The 21,585-nt window shown below is 37.6% G+C and overlaps 1 protein-coding gene across 7 annotated transcripts in view; it reads left to right on the forward strand.

Annotated features, from left to right (window-relative positions):
* Positions 1 to 21,585, forward strand: part of CPED1 (cadherin like and PC-esterase domain containing 1) — a 139,614-nt gene that overhangs the window by 87,897 nt on the left and 30,132 nt on the right. The window lies entirely within an intron of this gene.

The following is a 21,585-nucleotide window of genomic DNA, read 5'->3' on the forward strand; positions in this document are numbered from 1 at the left end:
TCTTATAATTGCAAAATGCTTTTAAGTATTGCACAACGCACCTGGCAAATATGATTTTACATTCATCCTTTCCTAAGTTCAATGGTCAACATGATGCTTTCAGTTGTGAGCACAGCGCTGCAAAATTGCCCTTTTCACTAGCAAATTGACCACTCTGGTTACTGTTCTTTTTTTTTGCAGTTAAAGATGTGAGTTTTCTCCTCTGTCAAACCTTTCCATTCTTTGTACTGCGTAAGTTAACAGGTCTAACCTAGGAGTAAACACAGCCTATGGAATCCTCTAACTGATAGCTGGCTGAGACCAGAGAGAAAACTGAGGTTCTTAATGATGATCTGGAAATCCCACAATAGGATTTAAAAAAAAAAAAAATTAAACTGCAGCAATTCATGGCTAATATTAGGAAACCATCCATAAAAAGCAGACATGTAGTGCAGAACCAGCCTCTTAATCTTCACAGTAAAATCTTAGGAAATTGCTCTTGAATTCTCTGGGGGATGTGGAAGGGTTTAGAGGTTTGCTGTTTTTGTTTATTTATTTATTATTTATTTATTCATTTGCTTTATTTATATTATTTAATTATTTATTTGTTTTGGTTTTTTATTTATGTGATTCTGTGATTCTGTGATTTTTAATTCAAAATTCAAATGCTATGGCTGGAAACTCTCATAGTTGGCTCTGTACATAATGCCTCTTATTTACTTCTATGGAAACTACAACAGACACAAATAGCACAATAACACTATTTGATAGAAAAACTTCTCAGCTACAAAACAATCTTTTTTGACATGGTCACCACTGTTAGCTGTGCATTTTCACCAGCAATGAACAAGAGCTTGAATGCTGCACTTATAAAAATCTGCATCAGTGCAGGTGACCCACTGCCACTGTCACCACTGCTGGAACACACTGCCCACCACCTCACTGTGCTCACAGCTTGGTCTCCATAAATGTTCTGCAAGTGTCGATGAATGTCAATGAATGCAGTTTTTTTCTGCATGGAGGAATTCAGTGACACATCTTTGCTTCACGTGCGCTTTCACGTCAGGTGCCGTTGGTATCAGAGTGCCCCTCTGCTGCCATCTGTCACACAGCAACAGCATGTAACGGGGTATTGGTGGGAAGGTTCTGCCTCTACTGCTGTACCACCAACATCCAGCTCAGACCCTGTGGGCCAACATAATAACATAGGAGGCATTACTATCAGAGCAGCCCTTCACGAATACTGTTGGCAGAGCCAGTCCTGAGTACTGGATGCTGATTTTGATTTGAAATCTGAATTCTCATGCTCCAAAGCTTTCAGCGTGTCTTATGCAGGAACATTTTTGGCCTGGCACTTCCTACTCTAAGCACAAAGGGATCTTATTACAATCCAGCTTTTACTTAAGAACTTGTAAATGCATTTATTTTTTACATTCATCCTGAGTAGAAACATAGAAAATACTCTCCAAATGGTTGAATGGATCAGTCTGTTGAATGTTAATACTCTGTCTTGTGGTGCTAGTGACATTATCACGTCACTCCTTGCAATCCATCGCCAGAAATACGGTTTTCCTTGATCTCCAATTATCCTATTTTGCTAAACAATTAAATTAAATTTGGATAATCTCTCCTACTGTGCTAAAATGTGTATATATGTGAACCCTGACCATGGATGTATAACATAAGTTTCTGCAGTATGCATACTGTATGCCACCAAATAAATGGCAGGAACATGTGACTGAAGAATTTATCTGTGTTTCAGTAACCTTGAGATCAAAACACTCCTATGGGGGCTGTAAGGCCAAGGGAAAGTACTACAGTTGTCTCTACAAACAGAAAATTCACTGAACAGAACAGCCATGTGAGGAAGACCATCTACAGTAGTAGATCTCAGCCCCTGGCAGGTGCACTTTGCAGTGGTATTTCAGCATTTTATTTCTGGTATTTAAAGCTGTTTCAACAATGAGAACCTCTGCCATTGCTGCTCCCTATTCATTTGTTCATTCCCTGTTCCACTTTAACATGTTAACTGTGAGAGGAACTGAAACTTGTGTTTAGAGCAAAACCAATTAAATGAAATTAATGACAGTGCTAAATTATGGTACTTTTGCTTCTCCTGCCTCAAGGTTTTTTAGGATTAAATTTTTTCTCTTTCTTCTTCCTTTTTCCTTTATCTTTCTGACTTCTTTGCATTACCTTTGAGAATTCTATATGTTGCTCTGATGTAGATTGGTTGAGGGAATTAGATTGGTTAAGACTGCAGTTTGCTCTGAATGAGCTGATGCTTACATCCTTCTCTCCTTAGGGAACAAGTGCAACATTCAGTTGCTGAGAAAGTTCATACATAGATTTCACTCTCACAAGCCTCCCATATCCCCAGTTGTAAGAAGAAAGTAGGTGTCAGGAAAACTTTCAGTCTTGCAAATAAATTGGCTATGCCCCAAGCAGAACTGGAAAAAGAGTACCAAGGATCATAAAGTCATATAGGAGAAGTAACAAAACACAAAATGGATTGAAAATCTGTGCTAATATCCCTTTTTTTCCAGTTGCAGGTAAGGTTACTGACCTCTTAACTATTGCATCAAATCACAGAGCACTTTAAGGGCTTTTAGTGAACTGTGTACCAGGGACTTGGAGAGCTGGCATCTGAGGATGTGGTCTGTCAAACTTTGGCTGGGAAGATACACTAGTTGTCCAGTTCACTGCACAGTGCAGAATGAATTTGGATGGAGGGAGCTATTCTGCTTCCTTGAAACTGAGACTTGAGAGAGCTTTTCCATGACAGGATGCGAGGAGGAGGCATTTAGTCCCAGGCCTCCTCCCTCCTGATGATGGTAGATAGAATGCACTGTAAACTGTTGGACACAGAGAATTCAGATATTGCTCACTCTCATAGAGTACAAATAGACCATTGGTGTAATAATCCAATGCTACCTCCCAAAAATCCTGTCAGAGCAAAATGTACAATACACTGTGATTGAACACTATTAAAGCCCGCAGTTAAAGAGCAAATAAACGTTGTAGATCACAGAGGGGAAATCTGCATTATTTGTCACTAGTAGCAGTTCTTAATTTTTAGTAGACAAGGCATAATGCTCTGAGGTTTTTGGTTTGGAATGAGTTGAAAAGTTTGTTCTGAGGGAAGGAGGAACTCACAGAATCCCAAATCTCTTCAGTTCACGTGAAAAATATACTTTTGTGTGTACTGATTTCAATTTGGCCCTCAGCTTTGACCACGTATTTCAAGGAAAAATTGGGCATGTTACTAGGATACATTTTCAAAAGCAGAAATAAACGTACAGGAGTCTTTTGGAAATAAGTGTGATAACTAGCACGTATTTCAGGTGCTACAAAATCAAACTGGGACTGTGGAACGTGAGGTCTTGAGACTTCTAGCAGAGATGTTGACACTAGACTACATAAAATATTTGCATATCAGAGAAAGGCAAGTGTCAGGAGAATGGCAACAGAGGAGGAACACAATTTATTGTCTTTATTAAGCATACTTACAGTCATATGTTTTCTTTTGGATAGTCTGTGTGCTTTTTGTTGATATTATAAAGCAGTTTATTTCAATTAGTCATTAAATTGCAGCTCTTTTCTTAATCTGTTTAAAGTTTTTTATATTTTATTATTACAAATGAAGGCTAATGTTACTTTCAGCTGTTGCTGTGCCCGTCTGGAGAGCCCCATTGAAGTAACAGAAGCTATTGTAACTGAATACAGACTGTAGGCTTGTGCATTTTGCAAAGCATCTGGAAATTCTGGTGGACTGAAGCCAAAACCATAACTCATTGTTACTGCTGTGATTATGTGATGATTTTACAACACAGAATATCCCATTTTCTTAACAGCAGTCTTTTAAATGCAAACCTCTGGGAACAAATGGAGTTCTGTCTCTAACATTTGTTTCTTGCTTATTTGAGTAAGGGTGATATATTTAAGACCAGATAAAATGTATATGTTAGACTTGAGTATGACATACTCATTACATAAGGTTATTGCGTAAGCAGCTCAGTCATTCACACTACCTTTCAAAACAAGACTAAGGGCATCTTAACACACCTGTCCTTTGATAAAGGACAAAATCATTCAACGTCTGAAAGATTGAGATACTTAGTGCAATTTGCCTGGGAAACTCAGAATATCCATTTCAAACTATCACAGCAGCAAAATGGAACAAAGTAAGTTGAATAACTTTTTTTATACCTCTGTCTAATTTGAGGAGGACAAATTGCAGATAATTCCTGCTTTGAATGTTTCTTCTGAGTTAAGATCATTTATTTCTATTTGATAAGTATCTTTAGTCTTTGGGTTTTGAGAAATTTTTACCACATTTGTCACTTGAATTATTATAGATAAATAAGTAATCTATTAAAACAAATATAGACTAAAGCAAAATATGAGTTTGACAGGAGACATAAAGAGGTTTCATTATCGCTTTGGTAAGTTCTACAATAAAAATGCAATAATTCCTGTGAAAAGTAGTTGATGAATGTGCTGATCAAATTCAGAAATACTGATCATTGTTTACTCAGGCTTTCAGTTGCTCTACACCTACTTTGGCCATCAGATGTCCAAAGAGAATTTTTTTGAAACCTGATGCAGCACATTTGAAGTTGGTTGATGTTGCAGTTTATTTGCAGAAAAAAGTCTTGAGCATGAAACTTTTTCTATTCTTACCCCAGTACAGAAGGAATAGCAGGTTTCACTTTTTTTTCTTTTGTATGAGTTTGTGGTTTCCAATCTTCATTATTCTAAATGACCTTCTCCAGCTGTTTCCCAATCTTTCTATTCCAGATTCTTCTCACTCTTTGTCAAAACAGACTTTTCCTGTTAAAAGTGTTTTCTCTGATTAGAGAGAACTGTTTCCCTAGCCTATAGTTTATCTATTGCTTCACTGATGGCCTGAATGCAAATGGAGGTTCATCTGAGTCCTCATCACTGAGAAATGTGATATAACCTTAAATAATTCTTGTAACTCCTGCTGATGGCCTAATTGCTCCATTGGAGTCATATTCTGGTCATCATCCTGGATCAAATATTTAAATGATTAGTAAGTTGTCAGAGAACGTCTCTGTTACTGATTTATAGCATTAAGTTCTCCACAGTTCCAAATTGGTATAGATAACCTAAAGCACCACTGCCTGTAATTTCATCTCTTTTATAGCTGGATGATGTGTTGAAATGCAATAAGACAATTCCTTATTGCCTTAAACAATCTAGCTTCTCCATCAAGAAAAGCTCTATTAGTTTGGGATTTGATCCAAGACAAAATATTCACAGCATCAAGCCAATGTTAAGGTTTCTAATGATTGTTTAGTCAGTCAGTCCAATCTATCAGTGAAGGGCACTGAATGCAGGTGGAGGCACCAGGACAGAACTTTAGACAGTACAGGTGAGAAGGTTTTGTAAGTTGCTCATTCCAGATGAGGCTCATAGCTCCACTGGGACACCTCTAACTAGTGGTGTGTTAATCAAATGTTAGGATGCGACGGCAATGGGTTACATGAGTTTCAGTGCCTGTCAGCTCTTGGGGGCCTCCTCAGCAGAGCTGCAGTCACTTCTTGTGTAAATTCTGTTCAGTTATTTCAAAATGGTTAATCAGGTTTGCTAGACTGCAATATCTGGAAATTGAATTACTTAGGAGTATGAGTGTGAGTTATGGTATTTCTGCCAGCTTTGTGCCTCCTGAAGTCTCCTCTAACCTAAGATGTTCTATGAATCTATGGGTCTAAAGCCCATAACAGTTAGCAGAGTGCAAAGGATGCTGACAGTACCTCAGTCACATGGATTACTCCACAGTTCAGTAAAAGATGTTCAGCACCTTTCAAGCCAGAACCCACCTCTTAATACATTAGTTTTTCAGCTGTGTTTTTCTCCCTCAAAACTGAGTTCTTACAGATTGTGTGCTAAAGCTTAGCCTTTTTTTTTTTTTTTCTTCTCACCATCAGTTTGCCAGGAGCAGGGGATGTTATCAGATACCGTGTTCTTCCTTCTATGTATGTAGCTTCTATAGAAGTATGTAACTTCTATGAATGTAACTTTTCCCATCCCCTCTGTGTGTGCGCCCCATGGCACAGAGCAGAGAATACTGATAACTTCCTCTACATCAAGCATAGTTTTACCTGCCTTCAAAGGCCTGAGCTGGCTGTAACACTTTTACTTTGCTAAATCTTACAAACCGTAGTTTGTGCTTGCCAGCTAGGGATCACACTCATAAGTAGATATAACCAATTATAACAAATTGCTTTGTTAACCACTTATTTTCTGAGTATTTCCATCATATTCAAATTAAAGAGCTCATCATGTTAGTTCTCCATTACTCTGATATTTTGAAATTCATTCATGTCTAGAGGATACTATGCATTCCTTCTAATCAGAACTCCATTCACATGAATTTGGCTTTGAATCATACATGTGAAAATCACTGGGATTAATAATTAGTATCTTATTAGAACTCATACTTTTGACATATTTAATTAAAATGAGTGAGTTAGCCTCTAGGCAGTCTGGAGTTTTCTGTTATCAGGTGTTTTTGTTAAATATCCTTTCTAATTTAAATTCTGACTTCACTTTTACAAACCTCTCTTTAGCTTGAAATATCAGCTCCTCTTCCTTATTGCACTGTTTATAATTAACTTCATAGCGTTGTATCTATAGAGAATTGCTACTGCCCTATGAATTAATTCTTTTCTAATAAGGGTTAGTTCTATGTCCATCTATGAAATAAACAAAGGTACTATCAAGAAGAAAGAAATGTTAAATGGAAAGCAGATATTTGGCAGGGAACATTATTTCTCATTCTCATTCCTTTCTACCACCACTGTTTCTTAAAATTTCATGAGTAATAGATTGTGTGGCTTTTCCCAGCCTTCATAGATATGTTATGGAATGCCCCTTATTGGAAGACTTTAAGTGTGATTAGTGAGACTGCTGGTAAACTTGATCTAGCCTTGGTCTGGGAGGATGAACTAGATGACCTCATGGGTTTCTTTGCTTGTGGGTTCCTTTCCTGCTTTCCATGTCTGTGGCTCTCATACCTTCCACTTTTTTTTTTTTTTTTTTTTTTTTTTAAATAAAAAGCTGTACCACGTTGCCTTTATTTTATTTACTGTTTATTAACTGGAAGAAGAATTGAACTATTTTCAGCTGTTAACAATCTTCTGTATCTATATTTCAAATTTCTAAGTTTAAGAACTTTATCTATTCAGTTCTAAAACAGTGAAACAAGAGATATAATTTTGAAATATTTTATTGCTAGAAAGCTTGCTCACAAATACTTTGTTTTTCTTTTTTTGCCTGAAGATAATTACTGTTTTCATGTATGAGAAGCTATATATTGTCACAAGAGGACGAGTTATAGTGTAACATTTTTTACAACATAGGAAGCTTTCAACACATTTTCCATACTTTGTATCAACTGTGCACAACAAAATAAATTTCAGATAAAATAATACCTGAGTGACATTTGTAGCATATCCAACTGAAAGGAAGATACATTTGCTGAGCAAAACATGTTTTAGCCAGACAGCTGCTATTATATCTCAAAGGCCTAAGGAATGGCCAGTGTCCAAGGACACAAAAAGAGGTAAAACATCTGTTCTAAAATAAATATGGAAATGTACTTTAGGGGACATTTATGTCTATTAATATCAGCTGTGTCACATACGTTAACCTTATATTAAGCTCTAGCGTGCTGAACAAAGCCAGAAAATGTAAAAGCTCTTTTCTTCTGAAACAACAGAACAGATGTAGGACAAGCATGTAACAGTAAAAAAGCAGCTGCAAAAAGAGGAGCCATGTCCACATGCAAGTATTATGATAATGGCTTTTTTCAACTTTATTAGTACGATATTCCTGATCTAGGAAACCTGTAGTGCTAGAAGAACTTAACACATCTTGTCAAGGCGTTTGATCATTTATTAAAAGCAGAATATATCTGGCTGTATCTAAAAATAAAATTTGGTTGTGTATATTCTTGTGCATAATTAAGTAACTATTTCAGGCTGCCTTTTTTCCTCTTGTACCACTGTCTGTGCTACCTTTTATATGCACACATTCTGCTCTGCAATAATGGTGCTTAAATCCATTGAAGGAAGATACAAGACCTCCTTACTTTTTAACACGTGAAAAATCAAATATTCTCAGTTATTAGTGTGGTGTTCAGTCAGACCATCAAAATTTTTTATTTTAATAATTAAAAATGATTACATTTTGTATTATAAGCTGCTTAACAAACTGAAATATTAGTTTGAATACCATTAGCATTCCTAAGAGCAAGAGCAGGGCATTCACTCATGTTCAACTTGTTGTCTACCAGGATTCCCAGGATTTGTTCAGTCATCTTATTAATATTTATGAGGCAAGCTCTTTTCAGCTTGGATAAGACTTAGCTGTAAAAAATCTAAAAATCTCTGTTGTTCTGTGCAGGAAGATCTTTCTGGAGACCAAGATAGCAGCAGGTTTTATTACACAACTTTGGTGGTTGACCCTGAAAGGCAAAATTGTGATTGTCCAGATGACACTTCCAGTGATCTCTTCAAAGCGTGAAACAAACAAACGAACAAAACACCAGAGCCTTTAGAGCACTCACACCTTCTTTAATAATTCTTTCCACTAGAGCTTAGTTTGAGAAAGAAATTCTTTATTTGCTGTTCTCTATATTTTACCAAGTTTGAGTGCCTGACAAGCACTTATAATGAGGCATTATAGACTGGGCTCTGTGTGCAAGGTTCATTAATGAAGACAGAGGTTTCTGCTCACAAGAGCAGAGCCCCCAGTACAAGAAAGACAGAGAGCTGTTGGAGAGGGTCCAGAGGAGGGCCAGGAAAATGATCAGGGGACTGGAGCACCTCCCCTATGAGGACAGGCTGAGGGAGCTGGGCTTGTTCAGCATGGAAAAAAGAAGGCTACGGGGTGACCTCATTGCAGCCTTTCAGCACCTAAAGGAAGCCTACAAGCAGCAGGGGAATCAACTCTTTGAAAGGGTAGATAACTGCAGGAGAAGGGGAAATGGTTTTAAGTTGAGGGAGGGAAGATTTAGGTTGGATGTCAGGGGGAAATTCTTTACAGAGAGAGTGGTGAGGTGCTGGAACAGTTTGCCCAGAGAGGTTGTGGATGCCCTGTTCCTGGAGGTGTTCAAGGCCAGGTTGGATGGGGCCCTGGGCAGCCTGGTCTAGTATTAAATGGAGAGGTTGGTGGCCCTGCATGTGGTGGGGGTTGGAGCTTCATGGCCATTCCAACTCTGGCCATTCTGTGGTTCTGTGATTCTTTGACTGTTGCTGTTCTATCCTACTACTCTTCTACAGTATTTTATGGCTGCTTTCAGCAGAGAGTAGTTTTGAAAACTGAATCATGGACTAAAGGTATACCACACTCATTAGGAATTTTTTTTTTTTTACTGTTTTACAGTCAATTAAATGAGTAACTATCAGCTTTAGATAGGAGCCCAGAAAAGTGTATAAATCCACGAGAAAAGAGGTATGAGAGAGTATCATCTCACAAGAATGCATTTTGTTGTTCCATTTGAACACAATGGTATAATTTCCAGCTTAGCCTTAAAGCTCTGATTATTGTGGCTTACTGCTTACCATTAACTGTTTCCAAAGCCCATTCAAAGTTCATGTGTTTGCAGATTTCTTCTGCTACAGATTGTAAAAGAAATTGCTGTGTATTGTTCCTTGTTTTGTATTCTGTTTACTGTAGAAAAACATTAGCCGTATCTTCTGCTGCCTGCCCTTTTGACTATAGAAAAGATGAGGACAGCAGTGTGGATTCCATCTGTGCTTCATAGGAAGATTAAAGAAATTTCTTTGGTAATAAACTAATATGGTATTCAAATAGCTACACAGTGCATTTCTAATGAGTGCTGTGGTAATTACTGCTTATGTTGGCCCTTTGTACCAAATATTTTGCTCAGTCCCCACTTTCTGCAAAAATGAAAATATGGTGATGGGATGGAAGGGAAAGCCTTATGTGGAACAATTAGTCTCCTCAGTTTGAATATTGTCAGTGGGATTCATCTAATCTAACTTAGTTTTCAGTAATATAGAGCTCCACAGTTGAGCTTGTTCCCTTTGAAACCTTTGTAATTAATTGGGAAAAATCACAGTTGTCTGATCTGTTTTGTCTGAGTGGTTCAGCTATAAAGATGTAGTGCTTATGCTTCATCTGTTCATATCTGATCAGATGAATGCTATCCTCTGTAATTTTCATCCTGAGCAATCCTGATAAAATCTGTGAGACAACTCATGTAAGCAAAATTACATGAGTTGCATGTTGACAGGTGATAGGGAATGGGGTGCAGACTGTCAGCAGGATGTTGGTTGCATTTGCTAGAATATGAGTGCTGTAGTATGAGTACTTGTAGTTCATAGTATTCAGAACCACAGTGCCACTTTATGACTTCTGAATTCCTAAAGATGGATATGATATTGAGAAGTTAAAGACCTGTAAGATACTGGATTTTCTGTACTCATACTCTTTGGCAAAAATAGAACATATGCTCTTAAATGATTTGACCAATGTTGGATCCAACTCTTCACTCACTGAAAAATTCCTAAAAATATTGACCATACAGGGTCACAAAATTATGGAGGTAATGTGATTTGTGTAGAGGTTTCTTTTGGAAAGGGAAGAGAAGGAAGAGAAAGAAAATAAAAGAATGATAACGAAGCAAATTCAACAGTGAAACCACTTCTCCCATTGTTGTTTTATCTGAAAGTATAAATTTGATTTTTTTAAACTTTTATTTACATGCCTTGAGGTTAAAAACCTTCATACAAGGTTGTATCATCTCTTTGGAATGCAATTTTTAATTTAAATAAACAATGTAGGAATAAACCCAGTTGTGATAAGACTGAAGACTTTTCCATAGCTTCTATAAAATAAAAATGCAGTGTTCACCCTTCACCTTATGAAGGTTTAAAGTTTCCCTTCAGTCACTTTTGCCACTGTTTCCAATTTTTAGTCGTGAAGCACGTTATAATTTGTTTGAAAATAGTTGAAATTTAAGAGCTAATCTGTAAGTGCTGTGATTGCTTTCATTATTTTCTTACAGAATTATATGAACACCAAATTCTGCAATGTAGAATTTCAAAACCATGCTTTTTTCTTTTCAATATTCTGAGTTGTCAAGTCTCATGCTTTCAATCTGAGCTCTTACAAAAGTGTTCCTCAATAAATACTGGGGGTAAAGGCCACCTAGAGAAGTCTTCTTCCTGGAAAGATCAAAATGGATGGTGTCTTTCTATCTAAGTCTTAGTTGCAGGCATGTTACAAGACTGGAAAGAGCACATTAAATATTTAATTTTACACGTGGTTCTGGCACTCCCACTTACTGAGCAAGTGCTGGATTTTAAGTCCTTTGGAAACTCAATTTGTAGTGGTAGGAAACCTGGATTTCTTCCATTCCTCTTGATAGGCACATTGAATTTTCACTAATTCTTCTAGGAACATCTGTGTTAGGGATATAGTTACACTAAGTTCACTCTGTTGCAAATGGATGCTAGTCTGATTCTCCAGAAGGTATGATCCAAATCAACTTCAGGAGTTGTTACTCTCTGTCCTTTGACTAATTATGCCTTCATCTGCTTTCTAGTACCTTAGAGGACACCTTTAAACATGAATAATGGGAAAGGACGTACATGACAAAATGAACCAGCTTTTCTCCAGCAAAAAATTGAGAGGGATGAAGCAGTACTCTTGTGTCAATAGCTAGTCTGTGCCATAAAATGTTATAGTTAAGAAATTTAAGACCACTTTTGTCTTCCATAATCATGTCCATATAATATGTCCATATTCATCCCAGTTTCCCATGTCTGTAGTATACTTGGAGATTCCCTGAGTGAAATAAAAGTGTTTGTCCCTGTCTAATGCTGACCATCTCAGATGTCTAAGCATGAATGTGGAGTCTCCTGTAACATGAATGGAAAAAGCAATCCTTGAGGGAATAAGCTGGAAAACCTAACCCATGCCAGCCAGACAATACAGAGAAAAGCTCTCTTCTAACTCAATAGCAACACATTTCTTCTTGCTATTTAGTTCCCTAGGATCTGGGATCATGGTTCCGTTTAAAAACAGAAGTAGAGTTTAGGTGGTGATGAGAAAAAAAGACATCAGCTGAGCTTACACACTGCCTTTCCATAATTTTTGCAAATTATCTTGAGGCTTCATAACACATAATGTTTTTCCTGGCTGTGAAAGTAGGCTCCTACATGACTGAAAGCTTCCTCTATGCCTCTCATACCAGCAATTGCAGGAGTGAAAGTGGTTGTCCCTATGCATTTGTTCCCAACCTAGCAAAGTTCCAGTAAGGGTGATCAGTCTTAAGTATGTGAATCTAAACCACGAAGATGTCAACAGGAATATTTTTGTCAGTCTTTAATAAATGATATTTCATGTCATACCACACAAATCAGAAAATTTTATGGAGTATTTGTAAAGGTTGCTCTGCAAATGGGGTTACCATGTCCATTCCTCACATGAAGCAGACAGAAACTTGTATTAATGAATTTATATTTTGAGTTTTGTATTTCTAAAAATATCTTGTCTTTATATACCAGAGCTGTGACTAATGATCAGAATTAACTGTAAACTGAGTAGGTGCTGAGTTACATCTTCTTTTTTAGTTAAAGCTGCAAATGATCTGATAAGAGTTAAAAAACAAATAACAAATAGACAATTTGTCAAACTTTCAGTCTTTCAAATAAAACTTCTCTGCCACAAGTGTAGTGCAGATGGTTAAATCAGGAGTTCTGTTTACATCTTATAATGAAAATATTATTATTTTTTTAAATCCATGAAACGGTTGGCTAAACTAGAGCAAAATCCACATGCCAGATGAGCTCCTTACTCAAACTTAGTCCCTGTTTATCCTAATGGAGATTTTTACTAAGGTGACTAAACATAAAAATCTCTGGGGACACATTTGACCTGCAGCACTTGCAGTATGAGGAGAGGCTGAAGGAACTGTTCTTAAAGCCTAGAGTACGGAAGGTTTCAGGCAGAGTTACTTGCAGCTCTCCGATACCTAAGAGGAGACTGCAAAGAAAAGAGAGGCAGGCTCCTCATGGAAGAGCTGCACAGCAAGAAAACAAAAGATAGTTGTAACTTCAAGCAGGGAATTCTCTGTCTGTTAATATGTAAGGGAACATTTCTCACTATAAGGACAGCCAAGCGGCAGAGTAGATTGCAGAGACTCCGTCCTTGTGTTTTTCAACACCAAATTAAACAAAGCAGCCTAAGCATTCTGGTCTGATCTAATAACTGAGCTGCATACAGTAAGAAGTTAGACTGGAGACCACTTGAGATCCTTTCCAACCTGAATGATTTCATGACTTTCTGAACTGTATTGAAGAAAATACATGTTTTAGAGAGGTATAAAACAAATCAGATGTGCTCTTTGACTGTGGAAAATCATTATGACGTGAAAGTTTCAAAGATGTATACATTAGTTTAATAATGATTGGAAATTCCTTTTCATTTTGAAATTCTACCATTTGACATCTGAGGTAACTAATATAATCTACAAAATATGAATAGTCTTACAACTGTGACATAAAGAACAGACGAACATTCCACAGCCTCAAGGTAACCAGTTTCTTGCTTTGTAAGCCAGAAATTCTCGTGGGAGTACCACAATGTTCAGAGCACTACATCGTACAAATAGATCTCTGCTGTTAGTTTACACATATGGAGAAAGAACAACATGTGGTCAGACAGATTCTTTAAAAACTACGCATGTGGATGTTGAAGGCAGCAGGCTTTTCCAGGTAAAATCACTATAAATAAAGCTATGATCAGTGTGCTTTCTCTGAATTTGTCAGTTTTTCTGATAGTGAACTACAATTTGGCACTACATTTTTATTCCATTACTGACTTTCTGATGAAAACTTCAGATAAAGCACTTCAGAAAGAAATGACAAGGAGATCAGAAGAATTTCCTTGTTGAAACTTCTGTATGTGTGCTGTAGCAGGCAGGGTACAAAGTGAGTGTTCAAGAAACCTGCACCATGGATTGTGTTCTGAGTTTGAGGCATTTACTCTTAAGAATTGTGAAAATGTAGAGATTACTTTCAGAACTGTATATTTGCTCTGGAGAGGTACTCACTGGCTTTGTGCACTTTAACAGCAGCCACTGAGATTGGTCAGAAGTCATAAAAATAACTTGGGAAATGTCTTGGTTCTTGTAAAATGTGGTTCTGAACCAGTACACAACTGGTGGACCAGCAGCAGTTATAAATAATGACAGCTCTTCCACTTGTCTTTATCTCAAAGCTAGCTTCACAACTTCAGTCAGTTACTGGAGAAAGGCAGACGAGAACTGAGACAGCTTTTTTGGTTTACAGGAATACCTTATATTAAATCCAAGTCTTACAGAAATGAAGCATTTCTTTGGCATTCTGATACAGGGAAGAGGTTTATACCTCTTGGTGTAAATGGAGTTCACACCCGAAGCATTCACCCAGCAATGTGAGGGCCACTTGGAGCCTCTGTGTGTTTGAGTTTTCATGGATGTATTGAGGTCTTTTTGATGGATCTACCTACTTTGCCTTTCCCCGGTACATTAGATGCTGAACTCTGAGCTTAAAATGAGATTATTTAATTACTACAGGTGATTGAATGTGTGGTGGCCTATTAAGATCAGTCATTGCACAGACATTTTGCTTTGCAAAACTGCAAATTAGTTTTTATCTGCTACATATTTGTTGTTTTTTTTTTTTCTTTTAGTAGACTCTATATGAAGGTAGTAATGCAGTACTCTAGAACAGCAGATGTTGTTTCCTCCTGTGTAATGTTTTCAAAACAACAGAGGGTAGTTTTAATATTCCAAAATAAAGGTATTTCAAAGTATTTCCAAATATTTCTAGCAACTGCAAACTATTACGTATTTTTTATTCAATTGTCATAACATTATGGAACATCTAAAGAGCATAAGAAAATAATTTACCATTCTTTTAAACCTTATCCTTCTCGATTCTCTTCCCCAATTCTGACCTTCCCTCAAGCTCATTCGTGTTAGTTGAATGAACAGAAAATAGCTGAAGCAAAGTAAAAAATTATCAAACTTGGTTACTTTCCTAGAAGTATACTCCCCTGATTTAGTCATGCAGAACTGCTGTTTTTATTAGGTGAAGGGTATTAGCAGCTGAAGGGTAAAGATCAGTATGGTAGAATTGGCACACCAAGGCTTCTGCACGTCTTTCCGTGCATTTCCATTAAAAAGACTGCAAAGTTTATGTAATTTCTTACATACCTGTTCTCAAATGATAAAAAGGCTGTAGAAAGGTTATGGAACAATAGAATTTGAGAAAAGTAAAAAGGCAGCATCCTTGCAGTAATAATTAATTTAACCTTAGTTAAATTATTTAAACATATTGAATATAGATTACAGTGTACTGTATGTTATGGTATATCATTTTGTCAGCAGTACATACTCCGAGTCTGATTTGAACTGGAAAAGTTATAGTTTTCTGCAACAGCCAAGGGTCGTGGTCTCCGCATCCACCATAATTTCTGGCATCCCTTTTGCATGTAAAAGAAAACTTGTTCTAGAGGAACAAGCTGTCTGTTTGGTTCAGAATTTGATGGGGTTTTGCTGGATTATTACTGTGCAAACACTGTGCAAGATTCCTGTTTCAAGATGTCCACTATCTTACTGAGGAAGAATAAGAACACAAAAAATAGCTGTTATCAACTTGGAGTGTGGACAGATCAAGAGCTGCCTTACTATGAACTGTTCACCTACCCAGGCAAAAATATTTAAACAATAAGGTAATATTCAACTCCTGGTTCCGTAGCTGCTCAGGGGGCATTGTAATCAAATAATCCTACTAGTCAGAAAAACAGTCTGTTATAGTGTGGGAGAGTTTACTGTTGGAAATGAAGGCATCCATGCCTGCTTTTCTAAAGAAAAAATTGTCCTACATATTCAGAAACTTGAATTTACACCAATTTATTTTATAAGTGGATACAAGAAAGTTAAACACAATTCTTCTCATAGGCTGATTAAAAATTCATATGAAAGGTGTAGAAGTGCTTAGATCTTTACAGAGATATTTCTTTGAAGTGCTGAATCTTGGCTTTTGTAGATGTGGTCACAGCCTGGCAGCAGCTGGAACACTGCCCAAATGCAAGTGTAGCCTCTGTCTTTGCAAGAATAAAACAGTACATAACATGTTTCTGATATTTGGAGGTCAGCAGCCTGAGCCACTTTGATTCAGTGACATTTGCAGTTCTGCTCTGGCTGCTTTATTGGCTTCATCTTTTCTCCTCAATCCTGAACTGAATTGCTGCGATCTATGAGATATCTGTCTGCTGGGAAGAGTGAATTGCCACGTGAACTGTTTGTGTACACCAGGGGAAATTAGGTGATTAACAAACTGCAATTAACTGCCTTAATATCATGTTGAGTGAGCCTTAAATTTTGACTGGTTTTTTTTTTTTCTTTTCTACTTTTACCATGTTCTGCTACTGTGGTAATGTGATCTTCATACCCAGCAAAGCAAAGCTGCAGCTCAGCATCCCTCCCATGCTTTGTGCAGTAGAATAAACATTGCCACCAAGTACCTTTCAGTTTTCAGAAGTAATTAGTAGTTTTTTGTGAAGAAGGACCTTGTTCAACTACTGGCTGCTTGATTACTTTGAATGAAAAGGACATGCAGAAGTAAATTGCTGTGAGCAGGCTGCTGCAGGGCGCATTCTAACTTCAATCTGCTTGTTTGGCACTAACTGCATGCAATCTGTTTCTGTCCATGTGTGAAAGCTACCTGCATGCAGTCTGCTGCTCAGTAAGCCAATCAGGCCTTAAGGAGGCTGCACTTTCAGTCTGCTGTGCACCAGAAGGCAAACCTTTAATCAGTATCTTTTGAAAAGATCACGATTAATAAAAATCCATGAAATTCACTTCTGTGATTATAGCAGCAAGTGCTCTGTGAATTAATTAGGGTCAATTTTGATCCCATTGTAGTTTAGAAAATAAATTACTACATGGCCAGATTTGTAGGTGTTCCAAGAAAACAGACTTGCCTGTCTTACTCCTGTCTCCCAGCTGTGCATGTTAAATGAGTATCTGGGGATATGTCAAATTTAGTGTAGGACATAGCTATTAGACAGCAATGAAAATATTCTAACTCAAAGGTCCTTTTCTATGAAACATGAATTGATTTTCAAAGGCAAATCAGTACTTCCCTACTTCATTCTTTTCTGACCAAGTGGAGTAAAAGGGAAGTAAAAATGATAACCAGATACTGCCTGTAAATACATTTACCTGTTCAGTTTTGATACAGACTTTACTGTGTGCATTGTCCAATAAATTTTAGTTTTGAATGAAGATGACTGTTAGATTTCCTTTATAGTGTTGTATTTTTACAGAAGCTTTTAACCCTAGGAAAAAAGGATTGGGGGGGGGGGGGGACGACACTTCTTAAATTTATACATTCTCTCATTCTTTCATATATTCAGAGTAAAAGTAACAGTTTTCCATTCTGAATTACTGTAGGCTTATAGAGAACTTTTTCAATATAAATAGTTTAATTTTGATTTATATATAGTGTGGAATAGAGGCCTGCCTAAGCACTGTTCATGCATCCTACATATTTGCACAGAGATTTCCTCTAGTGTCATTTACACAGTTTTAGCTTTCATCTTTCTTTCTTAATGCAACAAGGCTCCAAAGTCACATCAGTAATAGATTTTAATATATTTATTTGTTACAGAACGATTCACAAAAATGTTCCTTTGGAAAATGTACCCACTCAAGATCTTTGCACCTGTTGCTGGACTCACCTAAACAAATAGTTTAATGCCTTAGTAAGAAAAGGATCTGATAGTTGGCCAGCTTTTTTGATATAGATTCTGTGAAAGGTGTGTGCTTTGTCAAATATTTTTTTACAAACTGAGCCAAATACAGAACAGTCAGGCTGGTGTTTGCAGGGCTGCCAGCTACTATGACTTACCTCTGGCTGAGCTGCTAGGAAAGCATAAGGTGGTACAGATCACTCTGCCAGGGATAGGGGCATTACAATAAGTGCACCTCAGCTTCACTTTCCCCTTTGTTCCTTGGTACCTTTCAGGTGGCCTTCCACCAAATGGATGCCACTAAGCTCACGTCTGGACCCATGGCACTCTTAGCTGTCTCTATACCTTGGTAGTATTTTTCAGCACAAAATGGATATTAAGCAGGTAAACCAACCAACTCCACACACATTAGTACCAGTTTCTGGAGAGCATCCATTGGTCCTTTCACTGTGGACACTGCTTTTTGAAGAGGAGGACATTCTGCTCTTGGGACTTCACTTGAATGGTTGCTGGGTCTCTGTGTTCTCTGTGTTACCAGAAAAGACAGCCAACATCAAAGCACATGGCTGCACTGAGCTGGCCATGTGCTTGGGCTGTTCAAACATGTGCATCAGCACAGGCTGTAAGCATGCAGGGGAAATACCTCCTGTTGCCTCCCAGATACAAGTGTGCTTCCCATTAGAGTGAAGCCTCCACACATATGCCGACTTTGTCTTTACATGAAAGGCAGGAACTCACAAGGTTTTTGGCACTGTCTGTGAAAAGTTTCAGAAGTCTTTCCCTTGGTGTTTCTGAGCCTGTTAGTGGCTTCCTCCGTGTTCCCCAGACCATGCATGGTTCTGGTGTGTATTTCAAGGTACAGTAACCAGTTCTGCTGTTGCACTGGACAGGCAGAAGTTTTGCATCCTGTTTGGTAGTCACCAGCTTTCTATTTGTAATGAATATATGGCTGAAACTATGACACACTTTTTTCCTGTCCAGGGAATGTTCCAGGAGAACCAGGGGGAATCTGTTGGGATGAGAGAGATTTAAACATACTGAAGGCAAGTGAATCACAAGATGCCTTTGCGGTGTAGCTAGGTTCCTCAGTGTGTTGTATAGGGAGCATTAGTGAAGGAAAACTTGTAGAGAAATGCTTAATATTTTTTAGTAAAACAAATGATACAACTGAAGGAGAAAACAGCTACAACGAGTATCTCTGGATACAATCGTTTCTTAGTTTTGAAACAGAACACTTAGGCCTGTAAAAATAAGATCTACAAGAGAGAGCACAGTGGTTATGGATTCAGATGTACTGCCCAGCAGAAAATAATATGGAAAGGAATGTATCTTAAGTATGCCTTTCTCTGGGAGTTATACGTCCACTTTTGGACACAGGAGAGTCTTTCCTGCACTTCAAACTGCGCCGTGCTCTCTCAGGGATTTGAGTGCCCACTTCAGCTGGTTCTTTTTCAGCTAAAGATAACACAGGGCTTGGTTGGTCCTGCCATCCAGTTTCACCGTATTCTTTACACATATCTAGTCTGTGAGTGGATTTGTTTCAAGGCTCTTTATAATTCGGTATTGAATTATGTGTACAAAGCAAATGCAAACAGCTTCTTTGGGAGAGCCTGAGAGACTGCACTGCCCAGAGCAGCCTGCAGTCCACTGAGTGTAGGAAGGCACTGAGAGATGGAATGGAAATATCTCCAGCAAATCAGCTAAAAGAGGGACTCTATGCTTCTTATGTCGCAGGGCACTGTTCTACCTGTAATATGAAAGGAAATTAATGCTTTGTGCAAGGCACAGTTCTGGTGACATGTCCTGGGAATACCTATCAGATAAGCACCATCAGCAAAGGGATTTTTTAACTCTGTTAAAGTTAAAGGAGTTGAGTAGCATAGCTCTGTAGAGCTATGGCTGATTTTGCCTATGCCCAGCTGAAGAAATGTATGCACTTTGGAGACTGGTGTCAGCTGAGTGAGGTTTTGAGAAGATACGTTCCAGATGTGGGCACTGTCGGAGCTCCAAGTCACGTGCTCGAGCTGATACAGAACATAAGAGGCAGAGTTATGACCCGGTCCCAGTTTCTGCTTCCAGGATGCCCCACAATATGCTCTAAACAAAGTCAATAGATGCTCTTGCAAGATCTATGGGATTTTGTGCTAAAAGTGAAAAAGAAGTATTTTCAATATGCTATTTCCTGAAACAGTGAATTCAAATTTTTAAGTCTTGGTTACTGTAAGAATGCACTTTCATAGTAGCTTTAGCAGACATAACTCACTAGACAGAATCCTTAACTAACATGTATTGCTATTTCTGTCAGAGTAATTTGGTTTCAGAATTCAGCAATGAACAAAAGTACTTTTTAACTTACATCTTGTCATAATTTATGAATGTAGTGATGACTGTTGAATCTGAGTTCTTGTGTTTGTCATGGCTATGATATAAAGGTTCTGCTCTAAAATCTATGAGATGGGACTAGAGACCAACAGCTTCTTGTACATAATATCTAAAAATTTCTTTACTATGTGAAATATGAATGCTGTACACCTTTAGCATGGAAAGGCGTAGCAAAATTCTCCTTAAAAATAGGCACAGGACTGTGGGATTTTCCAGCTAACAATATAGCAGATTTTGTACCTAATTACCATAGAAAAGCATCAGGGGATCATTGGCATTTTATTGAGAGAAAACCATAAATACCTAGCAATTCCCTTGGTTATCACATAATATTTACTTCTCAAAGTGTCAAAGCACATGGTTTTCTCAAACTATTCTCCATGTGCAGATTTGGGACTTGGCAAAATTTGAATCAGTTCACATTCAGAGCTTACACTGGGAAAAGAGAGGGAAAAGAGGAAGACTAAATGGGAATCCAAAACTGACGCAGCTCCTGAAATGTTCAGATCGAAACCACTGTCTCACTCTTTAGAATAAAAATCCTGTAGAACCTAAAATAGCAAAATGCCTCTTTATCTGCTGTTCCTCTTTTATCTTCATTTTGAGGGAGGAAGGAGCACTACATTCTTTTCATTCCTTTTCTTTTTTTCTTGCTTTGTGTTTTTAGTTGATAAAGCATACAAGCTAGTGATCGTGACTGTTCTTGCTTAAGAAAAATATCATTTAGTTGCATTAGAAAAAAGCACACTTGCTAAGAAAGCGTAGCTGAAAAAATTAACAGCAGTTGTTACTTTTAAATATTGGAGAAAGAAAAAGTAGTTGTCTTTTGGCACAGTTAAAAACATTTTCCAGGACTTATGCTTACAGTATTTTATTCTTAGGAAATTTGAATTTCACATTCACCTGTCTTACTCCAACAAATTCTGCTGCACCTCTGAACTGTTCAGAATCATAATTCATAAATGTGCTCGATTAAGAGAAAAGCTTTGAAGACTTCGTGAATATTTTTTTCTAAGATCCGCAGATGCAGAACTTGGACTATTTTAAAGGAAGAGGGCAGATAACCTAACTGACATCACTGAAAAGATTCTTTTCTATTCTACGCACACGAAGGGATAATAAAACAGGGGTATGAAACTTGCAATATTTTCTCTTAACTAAGTGTTCAGTTCTCAAAATTGTTTCTTAGCTTCCTCTGAGGTTAGCCTTCTGAGTGCAGAAGAAGCCACTTTGCATCTGCTCCAGTGTCACGATGACTTGTATTTGTCCATACAATCTTCATTTACTTTGAAGCAATTGTCTTTGTAGATGGGGACCTACTGGGGTTTTCAAAAGCTCTTTGGCAAATGTTAAAGATATTCTTCCATCACTGATTGAAGCATGTTATATTGTTCCCCCCCATAACTTCCTGAGCAAAAGTTT

This window comes from Tympanuchus pallidicinctus, unplaced genomic scaffold, assembly GCF_026119805.1.
Source record: "Tympanuchus pallidicinctus isolate F22 unplaced genomic scaffold, pur_lepc_1.0 scaffold8, whole genome shotgun sequence".
NCBI lineage: Eukaryota > Metazoa > Chordata > Aves > Galliformes > Phasianidae > Tympanuchus > Tympanuchus pallidicinctus.